General features: G+C 41.1%; 1 protein-coding gene across 2 annotated transcripts in view; it reads left to right on the top strand.

Annotated features, from left to right (window-relative positions):
• PRCP (prolylcarboxypeptidase) overlaps window positions 1–16,666 on the top strand; it is an 82,241-nt gene that overhangs the window by 8,068 nt on the left and 57,507 nt on the right. The window lies entirely within an intron of this gene.

Below are 16,666 nucleotides of genomic sequence, written 5' to 3'. Positions count from 1 at the left end.
CCTACCTACCTACCTACCTACCTACCTACCTACCTACCTACCTACTCAGTGCTGATCCAGTATCTTTTATATGTCAGGCACTGGGCTAGGTCCTGGCCAGGCAGAGATGACTGTATCCTAAAGGAGCTCAAATTGTACCTGTTGACCATTCCAATTGCATATACTCCAACTTATATCTAGCACTGAAGATTTTGTAATGTCTTGGCATTCATCTGACTCCAATACACAGATTGCTTCAAGAAAGAGCCCTGAAGTGAGGTGAATTTTTAAAATGTTTTCTTAACTTGTCATCATTATAATAGTTTACTGACCTGTTGTGTATATACATTAAAGCACATGATAAAGAGGAACTTATTTATTAATACCATCATTCAGTAATTAAAAATAATTATTTTGCCTATCTTTATTATAATAAAAGAAACAAAATTGATTTAGAGATTTTTGTAATCTTAAGTGTGCTTTGGTAAGTGTGCCGATCCAGTATCTTTTCTATGTCAGGCACTGGGCTAGGTCCTGGCCAGGCAGAGATGACTATATCCTGAAGGAGCTCAAATTGTACTTGTTGACCATTCCAATTGCATATACTCAAACTTATATCTAGCACTGAAAATTGTGGTAAGTGTTGAGTAATTGTTAATTAAAAAGAATAATTCTATGTTAAAAATTTTTATTATGTATTTAAAATCTGTTTAAAAATATGTAATTGGATAATTTATAATTATCATTTTGTAAAAATATTTTTTCTTTCTGGTTCATAATTTAAAAAATCCTAGGTATTGTTTATGAGTAGCGAATGAATGAACATTTATTGATTATCTACTCTGAGCTCAATATTATGCTAAACTCTTTTACATCTTTTTAAAATTATTATTAATATAATTCGCTTTTTGAAATAGATGGTTTAATTGAAGCTCATAGAGGTTTAAGTGTCTTAAGCTATTAAACGATAATATTGTGAGTCACGTTTTTATCTGTTCTTTCAAGATCTATGATCTTCATTGACATCATGATGCCTCTGTAATCTAAGCAGTAGTAACAAAACTGATGTCTCTGTGTCCACTTATTAGTTCATATTCAGCCTTTACAGCAATCCTGTGAGGTACATATCCTTACAGAAATATCAAAGGAAGAAACATCCAAAAATATCCCATTTGTAAATATCCTGGTTTTTCAGTCCCAAACTGTAAATAACTTGTGGTATGTCTGTAAAATGGAATATTGTTAGCCCCAAAAATTATGGTCTTAAAGTATTTTGACAATGTGATAAAATGTTTATGCATTAGTAATACATGAAAAAAGCAAAATAGAAAATGAATGTTCAATGTGTGCCTAAATTCATTTACCGAATTTTTTATTAGGTGCCTACTATATTCGAGGCACTGGGGAAGAGCATTCTAGGCATGGGGAAAAACATTCTAGGCACAGGAAATGTCTAGACAGGGAAGATCAAGTGCAAAAACCCTGAGGTAGGTGTGCGCCCGGTGGGAGGAACTGTAGGGAGGACGGTATGTCTGGAGGGACATGCCCAAGGGAGAAAGTAATAGAGGAGCACAGAAAGGAGGTTCAAGGAGCCAGATAATGCGAGGACATCTGGGCCATTGTAACGAATTTGGCCACAAATCAAAATGAGATGAGAAGCCTTTGGAGCTTTAGGGGCAGAAGAATGACATACTCTGATTAATAAATCTTAAGAAGCACTTTGGCTATTGTGTTGAGAATAGACTATGGAGGGGAAAGGGGGAAAACAGAAAGACCAGGTTGTTGCAAAAGTTCAGATTAGAGACGATGGTGGTTTGGATTAGTGTGGTAGCGGTGGAGGCTGAGAAGTGCTCAGATTCTGGATATTTTTGAAGGTGTAGCTGAGGTGTAGTTGATGAAGTAGATGTAGGGTGTGAGATAAAGAGTCGAAGATGACTCCAAGGTTTTTGGCCTGAGCAGTTAGAAGGTTGGAGTTGTCATTTACTAAGATGGGGAAGGCTGCAGAAGGAGTAGGTTTGGGGAAGCAAGGAGAAGAGGAACTTGGTTTCAGAAATGATATTGAATCAAGAATTTAGAAAAAAGGTGGGGCAAGTAATACAAATTTGAAGCTGTCAGTATACAGATGATATGTAAAACCATGAGATTGAAGAGAGCAACAAAGGAGTTAGTGAAGATGGTCTTTTCTTTTAAAGCTGATCTTCTCAGCACTGCATATTTAGAAGTCAGGGAAATGGGGAACCAGTTAAGGAGACTGAGAAGGAACAGTTGGAGGAGGAAAACCAGGAGGCTATGATACTCTGATTACTTAATGAAGAAAGCATTTCAATAAGAAGGTAACCAATAGTGCCTAAATAAATGACTGGGAATTGGCCACTTGATTTAGCAATGTGGAGGTTATGGTGACCTTGACAGCAATTTCCTTGGAGGGTAGGTGGAGGCGAAAGCCTCATTGGAGTGCATGCAAGAGAGAGTGGGAGAAGCTGTATTGAGACCACAGGTGTGGTAATCTTTTGAGGAATTTTGCTGCGAAGGGGAGCAGAAATATGGTGCGGCAGATGGAGGGGAAGAGGGTTCCCATTTTTAAGATGGGAGAAATAATGGAATGTATACTAAGGGAAATGAGCCAAGAGAGTGAGAAAGTGATGGAACAAGAAAGAAATAGAAATGCTAGTGGGAGATCTTAGGCAAGAGGAAATGGGATCTAGTTGAAAAAACAAGAGCATGAACAGTTTGACCATAGTCAAACTGGGTTAGGCACATCGTATATGCACAGATGAAGGTAAGAAAGTAGTTTGGTATTGAGAGCTTGTGTGCTGTTTTTCAGAATGCTTCTCTTTTCCCAGTGAAATAAGATGGAAGGTCACCAGCCGAGAATGAGAAAGGGAGAGGACAAAAATGCTCCTCTAGCAGAGAAGGAAAGTAAATGCACTAGGGACATATGGTTTGATTGCAGGGCAGCTTTTGTAACTTTGTAAGGCCATTTGATGTAACTGTCATGTAAGTTAGTAAGGCCATTTGATGTGGCTGTATGTTTCTCTAGCTATATTCAGTTTCTTGGGTGTGGTTGTGGAGTTGGTGAATTGCACTTTTGCCAAGTGGAGAACAAGGTGAGAGAGGCCTGGATAGTGAGAATTTCATGCAAGGGAGTGATTAAAGCCCCTTGTTGCAGCCCCTGTTACTGCCTCCCCTGACAGCTAAAAGAGTAAACCAGTTGGTCCTCCTAGCTTCCTGCAGTTCCCCCTCTAGTACAGCTCCCATGGGTTGTCACATAAATCACCTCTCCCTCCAGTTAAATCACTGTTCTGTTGAGAAACTGCAACAACTCTTTATTGTTTGCTTTATTAAGAACAAAATCCTGTAGCATTTAAGGCCTTTCAATCTATGGCCCTAACTGCCTTTCCATTTTGCTAATCTATTCACCACATATGCCCATGTCTTTCCTGTCTATGAGTTAATCCACATTGTTCCCTTTGCCTGGAATCTCTCTCTCCCATGGGTCTTACCTCTTTTATCAATCCCATTTCGTTTTTTAACCCCTGCCTCTAACACTGCCTCCTTCAGGAGCTGTTTTTTTTTCTTCTGCTGCTCCTGCTGCTGCGTCGTCTTTGGCTGCTCCTGCAGTTTCCTCTGCTGCTTCTGCCTCTGCTTCTGCCTCTGCCTCCTCCAGGAGCTGGCGTCATCCTCCTCCTCTTCCTCCTCCTTCTTCTTCTTCTCACTTCCTCTTCTTTCTTTCTCTTCCTCCCCCTCCTTCCTCCTTCCCTCCTCCTCCTCCTTCTTCCTCTTTTTTTTTTTTTTTTTTCGAGACAGAGTCTTGCTCTGTCACTCAGGCTGCAGTGCAGTGGTGTGATCGTAGCTCATTGCAGACTTGGCCTCAAACTCCTGGGCTCAGGTGAACCTCCTGCCTCAGGCTCTTGAGTAGCTGAGACTAAAGGCATGTGCCACCATGCCTGGCTATTTTTTTTTTTAAAGAAATGTCTTGCTCTGTTGCCCAGGCTGGTCTTGAACTTCTGGCCTCAAGTGATCTTTCCATCTCCACCTCACAAAGTGTTGGGATTACAGGTGGGAGTCACTGCATCCAGCCCGTTTTTAAATCTCCTGGACAGTGTGTGATTGGTCAAATCTTTTTTTATACTTTTATGGCACATGTCTTATTCTAGCCTGTGTTATATATAATCTTTTATACTCCTCTCTTATTCTACATTTAAAGCAGGAATCCTGTCTTGTAAACATCCATACTTCTCCATAGCACATGTGACATTGTTTTTCCTAGAGTATTGTTTTCACAAATCTGATGAATCTCTATCTTTCACCCTCCTTCTCTCCCATTTTTCTACGCACTGAGGTAAGGAAGGTATGTGTATATGGAGGAGGGGAAGGGTAAGGAAACTTGAATCCTAGCTGTCTCACATCCTTTGGAGAGCACGATAGAATGTCAGATAAAGACACCCCTACCTGTTTTAATTTTCTTATTTTGGTGGTCTGGAAGCTGTGGCTAGAAGTTTGTGCTTTTCCTTCTTCCAACATATATACAGAGAAAGGATTAAGGGAGGGAATGCTGCCTATCTTGCTTTTTCTTTGTTTTGTGTATGGGTGAGGGCTGGGATGAAGAATGAACACAATGAGAAAAATGTTCCTTACAGGCCACTTTTGTGGTAATTGTGTACCACCTGTATTTATTATTAGAGTGTTACAGTAAGCTTTTTATGATTTTGGTTTTTCATTTGCAAATGGAAGCCACTTAACTGTGTATATTTATAAATCCTTACTTTCTATGGCATATATGTTAGTTCAGGTTGCCCTGTGGTGCTGCGGCTGGAGAGAAGCAGCAGCTGTGTCTCTGTCAATCCCATGATGCTATCTTCCCTGCTGCTCATGTTCTGCAGATTGCCCATATGGGTTAGGAGAAAACAGATTTGTTAAAGGCAGATTTCCTTGGAAGCTTTCTCTGAGCAGCCCTGCAATTTGGTTGTATGATATGTATGGGCAGAAAGGTGCAATACTTTTTCTCACCCATCATAAGGGTCATGGTCAACATTCCTATAATAAAATACAGGTTAACAAGAGAAAAGCATAACAAGTTTATTTAAGCACAGTTTTATGTGACATGGGAGTCTTCAGAAATGAAGACCCAAAAAACTCAGGGAAAAATCTTCATTTTTAGGCTTACGTTTGATGAAGAATGGACAGTCCTGTAGAAATGTGATGGAACAAAAAGGGAATGATCCTAGTGATAATAGTCTGAATGGAGAAACTCAGGAAGGTCTATCTGTTCTGATTCCTCTTGGTCTCTCTGTGTAGCATTCTTTCTCCCTGGATGTAGTGTCAGACCCCTTTTGGAATGAAGGTCTTAAGATCAACTATGAGACAAGATAGGTCAGATAATTTCTTTTTAGCCAGCTCCTACACAGAAAGGAAGGGGAAGGTTAAATTTCATTTTTCTAGGCTTCATGACTGGCTTTCGGGAAGAAGGGTCCTAGTTTCTATTACCTGCCTTGGTGGAGAAAGAGGAGCAGGAGAGAGAAAGACAGAAGAGGGCCAGAAGGAGACTTCGCTTCTGAGACTCTTCCAGTGTTCTTCAGTTCAAAGTACTCCCAAGGAACAATACTTTGATAACAATGAAGTATCACCCTATGATAGTTGACATCATATCAATACTTTGGGGTATTGTTTTCTGAGCCCCAACAGATAACAATGAAGTATTACTCTATGATAGTTGATATAACAGTTACACAGTAAAACAGCACAATCATACATTCATTTAAAAATGTTTGTTGAACTCTTCCTTTGTGCCATACTCCGAGTTAATAGCTAGGGATAAATGGAAAGCAAACATAGGCCTCATGCAACTTACAGTTTACTGAGAAAGAAGATAGACATAAGTAATTGTAAGTGTGATGTATGCTTTAAGAAAGTACGAGACGTCTATAATGAGGTCCTAAGTCTGGAGTATTAGGGAATCCTAATGGCAATGATGTTAAAGGAGAGACCAGAAAGATAATTAGGAGTGAGCTAGAAGAAGGGAGATGATAAAGATTTCTGTCAAGGTAGAAGGTATATCATGTACAAGATCCTAAGGTAGGAAAGACCAGGCTGTGTTGGAGGAACTGAAAAGAGATCAGTAAGACTGAGATGGGGGCATCAAAGATGATGACCTTGGAGGTGGGCTTCCAACACTGTGAGGTCAGTATTGTCATTATTTCCATTTGCATATACACGGTGTGGATATTCCTTCTCTGTAGCTTTCATTGACTTTAAGAGCATAGGTTGGTGTTGAGATGGTGTGGGATAGAACACAGTTGATCAGAGTATGGTTGTTTTGTATTCATCTTGTGATGGCACTGAATAAATGCACGTTTATCTTTTACCCTGTAGGGAGTTACTACAGTTTTATAGAGGAAAAAGGGCTCAGAGGCTGAAGTAAGTGATTTATGCATGATTGCATAGCTGATTAGTGATAGAGCCAGGATTTAAACATGTCTCTGTCAACATCACAGCCCTTGTACTATGTTGCCTCTATATTTCAGAAGTAGAAGGTTTTACAGTTCATGGCTTATATTTAATTCATGTAGTTCAACCAAGCGTGGTGGTTCACATCTATAATTACGGCATTTTGAGAGGCTGAAGTGGAGGATAACTTGAGACCAGGAGTTTGAGACTAGCATGAGGAAGAAAGCAAGACCCTGTCTTTAAAAAAAAAATACAAAAATTAGCCAGCCATGGTGGTGTGCACCTGTGGTCTCAGCTACTTGGGAGGCTGGGGCAGGAGGATCACTTGAGCCTTGGAGGTCAAGGCTGCAGTGAGCTGATTGCACCACTATACTCTAGCATGGGTGACAGAACGAGACCCTGTCAAAAAATTTAAGAATTAAAAAATTCAGGTAGTTCATGGCTGATTTAGAGATATTAACCCATATTAGACAGTAATAAAGTTGAAGAATAAGCAGAATTTTAATTCTCCTAATACTGGGTTGGGTAATTTTGGACAGCAAAAATATAATGGAGATTTAAATTATACAGAACTTTCTTCTGACTTTGACTTTGTGTTACAGAAAGAAGAGGTTTAAATTAATGGGAACTATGTTAGCATCAGAAGGGGACTATGAAAACTTCTAAAATAACACTGTGAGTTATTTTGGGTAGCTCCATAAATTCATTGAGTAAAGGATGTTCAGAGACCTCCATTGACTATCACAAAAAGGTCCTATTCAAGGGAATAAAGGAGGATGCATCATTGGTGAGGCAAGAGTGAAGTCACTACTATAGAATTTTGTCTCCGGAAGCTTGGTGCTCAGTCCATGAGCAAATTACCCATTTTAAGCTTTCCCAACAGTTTGTGTATAAAATATGGTTTGGAATAAGTTATAGAGTTTGTGTAAAAGTCTCTAATCCAAGCTGCTGGACTGGTCACTGACATGTATTCATCTTTCACTCTTGGAAGAGTGGAAGGTCTTTGCATGTCCCTCTCTTGCATTCTGCTTTTGAAAGTCTACCAGCTCTTAGATTAGGGAGTCAAATCTGGTTAACTGTACCTAAGCATTTTATTTTCTTTAAAAGCCTGGAGACTGGTCTTATTTTTAACATGTTGTTTAGAATAAAAATACATTATTCTATTTAATAAAGTATATAGTTTAAAAGGATATTAGACCGAAAATTTAAGCTAGTCTCCTTAACCACATTTATGAGAAGACTGGCTGTTTGGACCATGATTGTAGTTGTATTATTCTGCCATCTAAGGGGAAATAAATAGTCCCTTGAGAAGTGGATTATAAAAGTGATGTCACAGATTATTTAAAAAATAAAATATCCAAAGCACTCATGTTATATTTCTGCAATATGTACCATTCCTCATAGCTCAGTTATTTATACAATGATAAATGTATATTTGAAGGGGTGGCCTGCCCCTCCACACCTGTGGGCGTTTCTCATCAGGTGTGGAACGGGAAACTTGAGAAAAGAAAGAGACACAAAGACAAAGTATAGAGAAAGAAAAGTGGGCCCCGGGGACTGGCGCTCAGCATACAGAGGACCTGCGCCAGCACTTCTCTGAGTTTCCTCAGTATTTATTGATCATTGTCTTTACCATCTCATAGAGGGGGAAGTGGCAGGACAATAGGGTCATAGTAGGGAGAAGGTCAGCAAGAAGACATGTGAATAAAGATCTCTGTGTCATGAATAAGTTTAAGGAAAAGTGCTGTCCTTTGATGTGCATATATGCAAACATCTCCATAAACATTTTAGGTGCAAAAAGAGCTGCATTGCCGCTAGCGTATCCCACCTCCTGTCCTAAAGTGTTTTTCTCCTATCTCAGCAAATAGAACATACAATCGGGTTTTACACCAAGACATTCCATTGCCCAGGGATGGGCAGGAGGCAGATGCCTTCCTCTATCTCAACTGCAAAGAGGCCATCCTTCCTCTTTTGCTAATCCTCCTTAGCACAGACCCTTTACGGGTGTCGGGCTAGGGGATGATCAGGTCTTTCCCTTCCCATGAGGCCATATTTCAGACTATCACATTGGGAGAAACCTTGGACAATACCTAGCTTCCGTAGGCAGAGGTCCCTGAGGCCTTCCGCAGTGTTTGTGTCCCTGGGTACTTGAGATTAGAGAATGGTGATGACTTTTAACAAGCATACTGCCTTCAGACACTTGTTTAACAAACCACAGGCTGCACAGTCCTGAATCCATTAAACCTTGAGTAGACATAGCACATGTCTCTTCAAGGACAGGGTTGGGGGTAGGGTTACAGATTAACAGCATGTCAAGGCAGAAGAATTTTTCTTAGTACAGAAGGAAATGGAGTCTCTTATGTCTACTTCTTTCAACATAGACAAAGTAACAGTCTGATCTCTCTTTTCCCCACGATATTAAATATACATTACACATGTCATAGCATTGGTGACTGTAACTGAACAGAAAGGAAAAAGAAAAGCATGTCATTTACCAGGCTACATCATATTTGGTGTATAAGAGGTTCTTACTGTCACCAAGACACTACTCTGTTTCTGTTATCTGTTCTAAGATAGCTGCCATTAAAAAAGTAATTTTACTTTGCGAGTCATGGTTTCTTAAGTGACCACTCAGAACAAATTGCTGAAGTTTTATATCATATTTTTTCTTTTACATGACAATATTGGGCACTGATGACATACATTGTTTTAACTGGGAGGTGTGTGCTAGTAATACCTTGCAAAATATATTAGTAATAAATCAAGCCCTTACTTCCTGCAGGCCCTTGCTGGGCACTTGCACACATGTATTATCCAACTAAATCGTTCCAAGACTCCTCTGGTAGGTGTTATTTTTTTCATTCTGCATTTGAGAAAACAAGCCCCAAGCCATGAGCTTGGTTAAGTAGCTAATAAATGGCCAAGATGGCACTGAAAGTCAGATCTGTCTGCAAATTCCCTTCTCTTTCCACTACATCAGAACATTTGTGATCTTCAGAAGGAGAAAAAACAGGGTTTTAAAAGGTGTCCTTGGTATATATTAAATTTTATTAGTGCAAAAGTATGTGTGTTTATGTGCTTAAGACTTGATACAACTGGATTTTTTGTAGTTGTTGTTGAGACAGGGTCTCACTGTGTCTCCCAGGTGGGAGTGCAGTGGTGTGATCATGGCCCATTGCAGCCTCGACGTCCCGGGCTCAATCGATTCTCCCATCTCAGCTTCCTGAGTAGTTTGACTCCAGGTATGCCCATCATGCCTGGCTAATTTTTGTATTTTTTTGTAGAGGGGGGGTTTCTACAGGTTGCCCAGTTGGTCTCAAATTCTTGGGCTCAAGTGATCCTCCTATCTCAGCCTCCCAAAGTTCTGGGATTACAGGCCTGAGCCACCGTGCCCAGCACGAATGACATTTTTGATAAGTTTTCCTGATGGCATGTGACTAACATGTTTGGCCAGCATCATTGTGATTGAATAACCTAATTTAAACCAGGAACTACAACCCAAACAATGGCTGTGATTCAGCAGATAGGAAAGTAAGGAAGTACTTGTTATCATTTGTCAGTGAATTTATATTTTTATGCAGTTTGAACTGTGGGTCACGCTGCAGACACTGTCCTTTAAAACTGTCGGAAATCTCTGCCTCTTCCTGAGCACTGATGGCCTCTTCCTTTGAGGGAGCAGCTCATACAACAATTTTGGAAAGCAGCGGTGATGACTCCCTTCTCCTTGGCGTTGAGTGGTTCCTTCCTCTTGAACAATTGGCTCTAGATGACAGTGACCAGTGCAGACTAAAACAGGCTGTTGGTTTGCCTTTTTATGTAGTCTAATTTCTAAAAAACAACATTCCTTTAAAAGAGATGGGAATTTTTACTTACCAACCACCTTTCTGTGATTTCATTAAGCAACTTTGGGTCACACTTATCTGTGCATCTGAGAGGACTGCAGCAACACCAAGTCTCATCTTTGCTTACACACATCTAACAAGTGCAGTCAACACTAATTGATGTTGTGAACTTATTTTTACATGCTTTATTTTTAAATTCCAAACTGACTGACCCCTGCCTCCCAGGATATCTTGAATGCCCATCCCTTGCTTCTAGTGTAGGCTTAGACAATGCAAATATATTTTAGGATCAACCTTTAAAAACATCATCAGATAAATAAATCTGCCAGAAAAACTCTAATATTTATTATTTATTGTGATTTATTATTGACACTGTGTGCCAGACATTATACATTCATCATCTCATTATTTTGTACACGGTATGTTGAGTTGTGGCTTACATAGTGCTGCTATCTGTCAGCTTGGAATGGTTTGTCTTCCTCCTTTCTCTCCCTAGCAAACTCCTGTTCATCTTTCACTGCTCAGGTCTTGTATCACCTTTTCTTGTTAGGAACTGCTTTGCCTCCCTCCCATGGGCTAGGTAACTGACTACTTTCCTCCTTGTGCCTCTTATTGTACTTTATAGCTACTTCGATGCTGCTACTCTGGATTGCATTGCTTTATTTGTATGTTGGTATCCTGTTGGGACTGTGAGCAGCCTGAGTGCTGGGACTACACCCATCAGGGTATCTCAGTGTGTGCTTTCATCAGCTTTTCAGACAAATAACTGGCTCAAGCTGAAATTATTCTTCTACCATTAGTAATTGGTTTTGTCAACAGTCTGCCAGTATTGTACTACCAATATGGCATAGACACTGGCCAGTCAGAACAGAAGCTAGTCATGGAGTTGAGGCCTTTTGAAGTACCATGGTTCTTTAGGTCTGGAGATCTAAAAAAGGGTCTGGGGCAGTAGGGCAGAGAGAGAGAGAGTGTGTGTGTATGTGTGTGTATGGGGGTGTTGCACATGTAGTTTTTCTCTAACTTGTATGAAATATTTCAGTATTTTAATAACAGGCTCAATATCAGCTTTGGTCTTCCCAGGTAGTGAGTGCCTAAAGAATGGGATTCGGCCTGTACTGCTTAGTGTCCCTAATATGGATATCTCAGTGCCACTCAGGTGTCCAAAACAGGTTAAACTTCTACAGCAAATGTTAATGTTATTACATAACACTTCTTTTTAAAACTTCTCCGAATTTTTCACATTACTGTTAATGGTGCAACAGTTGACCCTGGAACAATGTGGGTTTGAACTGCACGTGTCCACTTATACATGTTTCTATTTTTAATACATCTCTTCTGTCTCCCCTTTCATCTCCTCCACTTCGTCTGCCTCTGCCACCCCTGAGACAGCAAGACCAACCCCTTCTCTTTCTCCTCCTCCTGTTCAGCCTTCTCAAAGTGAAGATGAGGATAAAGACCTTTATGATGATCCACTTCCACTTTAATGAATAATAAATATATTTTCTCTTCCTTAAGATTTTCTTAATAACATTTTTACCTAGCTTATTTTATTGTAAGAGTACAGAATATAATACATATACAAAATATGTGTTAATTGACTTTATGTTATCTGTAAGGCTTCTGGTCCATAGTATGCTCTACTAACTTTTTGGGAGTCAAAGGTTATAGGCAGGTTTTTGACTGTTTGTGGGTTGTGGAGGGTGGGTTGGTGCCCCTAATCACCCCGTTGTTCAAGGGTCAGTTGTACTCTCCTGTTCACATAGGATAGAAAACTTTGGAATTTTCTGGTCCTCTCACCTTCACATCCAAACCAAAATCCGGTCAATCGCCAAGACCTTTCCAAGATTCCTTCCTAGTTTCTGCCCCTTCTTTGCTTTCCCAGGGTTACCAGTTTGTACCATTTAATTCCAGGCTAACTTATTATAATACTCCCTTCAGTCCCTCTGTTCTTTTAGCTTTAGTCCAGGCCAGCTGGCACCATGGTTTTTTTCTCCTCTCCTTTTGTCCAATCCAGGCTTTACAGGGCCCTGCTTAAACCCCACATCTTCAGAGAAACCTTCCTCCGCTGACTCAGCCCATCAGGGGCTGTCCTACCCCCAGGTGCCCTAGTACTTACTGTCTGTAGCACGCATTTGGATGTTAACTGTGCTGTACTTTGTGAGACTGCCTGAACTGTAATTACATCTTCAAATGACATTGAACAGGTGGTTGTCCCTCAAGTAGAGAATACACACTGCCGTTAAGTGAGAATTAAGACACTCACCGGGGCATAATGGTTCAGGCCACTTAGATTTTTAAGATTTCTTAATAGAAATAATTTCAAATTCTGTAGCTTGGTTGCTAAATAGCACGAAATTTTGTTAAAAGAAAAATACTGACTATGACCCACTAAATGAATTCCTAACTTACAAATGGATCACAACCTCCATTTTATAAAACCCTGATCTAGACCACAAAGGCCTTAAAAAGAAGAATGTTTCTCTCATAATGGAAGGGTAAGACCTGGAAGCAAAAGCCTTTACTATGAGTGTAAACTATTGCAAGAGAAGCATAAAGTATGCAGGTTTAGAGGAGGGAAAATTGCACGGTGAAAATGACTTCCTATTGTAGGAAGATGATTCTGTTTGTGGGAGAAGGGACTTGGCAGTGGCTTAGCAGTTTATAGATTTTCCCTTGAAATTAAGTCATTCATTGCAGAGGGGTTTTTTTTGTTTTGTTTTTTGTTTTTTGTTTGTTTTTGTTTTGCCTCCACAAGGGCAGATGGGAAAAACACGCATTTCCTCCTCTCTAGTTTTCCTTAGGCTTTTATTTATTCACCATTTTGTTTTCCTTCTCAATATTTTTGCTCTTGCCTAATAGCAGGGCTTGGTGAGATTTTCTGATTTGGACTGTGTTTCTAAACACTAAAATGAGCAAAGTGAGGAGGTTCCAAGATGGCCGAATAGGAACAACTCCAGTCTACAGCTCCCAGCATGAGTGATGCAGAAGATGGGTGATTTCTGCATTTCCAACTGAGGTACCAGGTTCATTTCACTGGGGCTTGTCAGACAGTGGGTGCAGCCCATGGAGCAGGCGGGGCATTGCCTTACCCAGGAAGCGCAAGGGGTTGGGGAATTCCCTTTTCTAGCCAAGGGAAGCCATCACAGATGGTACCTGGAAAATCGGAACACTCCCACCCTAATATTGGGCTTTTCCAACAGTCTTAGCAAATGGCACACCAGGAGATTATATCCCACGCCTGGCTCAGAGGGTCCCACGCCCACAGAGCCTTGCTCGCTGCTAGCACAGCAGTCTGAGATTGAACTGCAAGGTGGCAGCGAGGCAAGGGGAGGGGCGTCCACCATTGCTGAGGCTTGAGTAGGTAAACAAAGCGGCCAGGAAACTCGAACTGGGTGGAGCCCATCGCAGCTCAAGGAGGCCTGCCTGCCTCTGTAGACTCCACCTCTGGGGGCAGGGCATAGCTGAACAAAAGGCAGCAGAAACTTCTGCAGACCTAAACGTCCCTGTCTGACAGCTTTAAAGAGAGTAGTGGTTCTCTGAGCATGGAGTTTGAGATCTGAGAACAGACAGACTGCCTCCTCAAGTGGGTCCCTGACCCCCGAGTAGCGTAACTGGGAGACACCTCTCAGTAGGGGCCAACTGACACCTCATACAACTGGGTGCCCCTCTGAGATGAAGCTTCCAGAGGAAGGATCAGGCAGCAACATTTTCCATTCTGCAATATTTGCTGTACTGCAGCCTCTGCTGGTGATACCCAGGCAAACAGGGTCTGGAGTGGACCTCCAGCAAACTGCAACAGACCTGCAGCTGAGGGTCCCGACTGTTAGAAGGAAAACTAACAAACAGAAAGGACATCCACACCAAAACCCCATCTGTACGTCACCACCATCAAAGACCAAAGGTAGATAAAACCACAAAGATGGGGAGAAACCAGAGCAGGAAAGCTGAAAATTCTAAAAAATCAGAGTGCCTCTTCTCATCCAAAGGAATGCAGCTCCTTGCCAGCAATGGAACAAAGCTGGATGGAGAATGACTTTGACAAGTTGAGAGAAGAAGGCTTCAGATGATTGGTAATAATAAACTTCTCTGAGCTAAAGGAGGATGTGCAAACCCATTGCAAAGAAGCTGAAAACCTTGAAAAAAGATTAGACGAATGGCTAACTGGGATAAACAGCATAGAGAAGACCTGAAATGACCTGATGGAGCCGAAAACCATGGCACAAGAACTATGTGACACATGCACAAGCTTCAGCAGCCGAGTCGATCAAGTGGAAGAAAGGGTATCAGTGATCGAAGATCAAATGAATGAAATGAAGTGAGAAGATAAGTTTAGAGAAAAAAGAGTAAAAAGAAGTGAACAAAGCCTCCAAGAAATAGGGGACTATGTGAAAAGAACAAATCTAGGTCTGATTGGTGTACCTGAAAGTGATGGGGAGAATGGAACCAAGTTGAAAAACACTCTTCAGGATATTATCCAGGAGAACTTCCCCAACCTAGCAAGGCAGGCCAACATTCAAATTCAGGAAATACAGAGACCACCACAAAGATACTCTTCGAGAAGAGCAACTCCAAGACACATACTTGTCAGATTCACCAAAGTTGAAATGAAGGAAAAAATATTAAGGGCAGCAAGAGAGAAAGGTTGGGTAACCCACAAAGGGAAGCTCATCAGACTAACAGCGGATGTCTCAGCAGAAACCCTGCAAGAGTGGGGGCCAATATTCAACACTCTTTTTTATTTTTTTTGAGACGGAGTGCCACCCAGGCTGGAGTGCAGTGGCCGGATCTCAGCTCACTGCAAGCTCCGCCTCCTGGGTTTATGCCATTCTCCTGCCTCAGCCTCCTGAGTAGCTGGGGCTACAGGCACCCGCCACCTCGCCCGGCTAGTTTTTTGTATTTTTTAGTAGAGACGGGGTTTCACCGTGTTAGCCAGGATGGTCTCGATCTCCTGACCTCGTGATCTGCCCGTCTCGGCCTCCCAAAGTGCTGGGATTACAGGCTTGAGCCACCACGCCCGGGTCAACATTCTTAAAGAAAAGAATTTTCAACCCAGACTTTCATATCCAGCGAAACTAAGCTTCATAAGTGAAGGAGAAATAAAATCCTTTACAGACAGGCAAATGCTGAGAGATTTTGTCACCACCAGGCCTGCCTTACAGGAGCTCCTGAACGAAGCACTAAACATGGAAAGGAGCAACTGGTACTGCCACTGCAGAAACATGCCAAATTGTAATAGACCATCAATGCTAGGAAGAAACTACATCAACTAATGAGCAAAATAACCAGCTAATATCATAATGACAGGATCAAATTCACACTTAATAATATTAACCTTAAATGTAAATGGGTGAAATGCTCCAATTAAAAGACACAGACTGGCAAATTGGATAAAGAGTCAAGACCCATCAGTGTGCTGTATTCAGGACACCCATGTCACGTGCAGAGGCACACATAGGTTCAAAATAAAGGAATGGAGGAAGATCTACCAAGCAAATGGAAAACAAAAAGAAGCTGGGGTTGCAATCCTAGTCTCTGATAAAACAGACTTTAAACCAACAAAGATCAAAAGAGACAAATAAGGCCATTACATAATGGTAAAGGGATCAATTCAACAAGAAGAGCTAACTATCCTAAATATATATGCACCCAATACAGGAGAACCCAGATTCATAAAGTAAGTCCTTAGGGACCTACAAGGAGACTTAGACTCCCACACAATAATAATGGGAGGCTTTAACACCCCACTGTCTGTTGATCAACATTAGACAGATCAATGAGACAGAAAGTTAACAAGGATATCCAGGAATTGAACTCATCTCTGCACCAAGCAGACCTAATAGACATCTACAGAACTCTCCACCACAAATCAACAGAATATACATCCTTTTCAGCACCACATCACACTTATTCCAAAACTGACCACATAACTGGAAGTAAAGCACTCCTCAGCAAATGTACAAGAACAGAAATTATAGCAAACTGTCTCTCAGACCACAGTGCAATCAAACTAGAACTCAGGATTAAGAAACTCACTCAGAACCGCTCAACTACATGGAAACTGAACAACCTGCTCCTGAATGACTACTGGGTACATAACGAAATGAAGGCAGAAATAAAGATGTTCTTTGAAACCAATGAGAACAAAGACACAACATACCAGAATCTCTGGGACACATTTAAAGCAGTGTGTAGAGGGACATTTATAGCACTAAATGCCCACAAGAGAAAGTTGGAAAGATCTAAAATTTACACCCTAACATCACAATTAAAAGAACTAGAGAGGCAAGAGCAAACACATTCAAAAGCTAGCAGAAGGCAAGAAATAACTAAGATCAGAGCAGAACTGAAGGAGATAGAGACACAAAAAACCCTTCAAAAAACCAATGAATCCAGGAGCT

This window comes from Piliocolobus tephrosceles, chromosome 13 (genome assembly GCF_002776525.5).
Source record: "Piliocolobus tephrosceles isolate RC106 chromosome 13, ASM277652v3, whole genome shotgun sequence".
Taxonomy (NCBI): Eukaryota; Metazoa; Chordata; class Mammalia; order Primates; family Cercopithecidae; genus Piliocolobus; species Piliocolobus tephrosceles.
The sequence above is the reverse complement of the archived record's forward strand: the minus strand, read 5'-3'. Positions and strand labels throughout refer to the sequence as shown.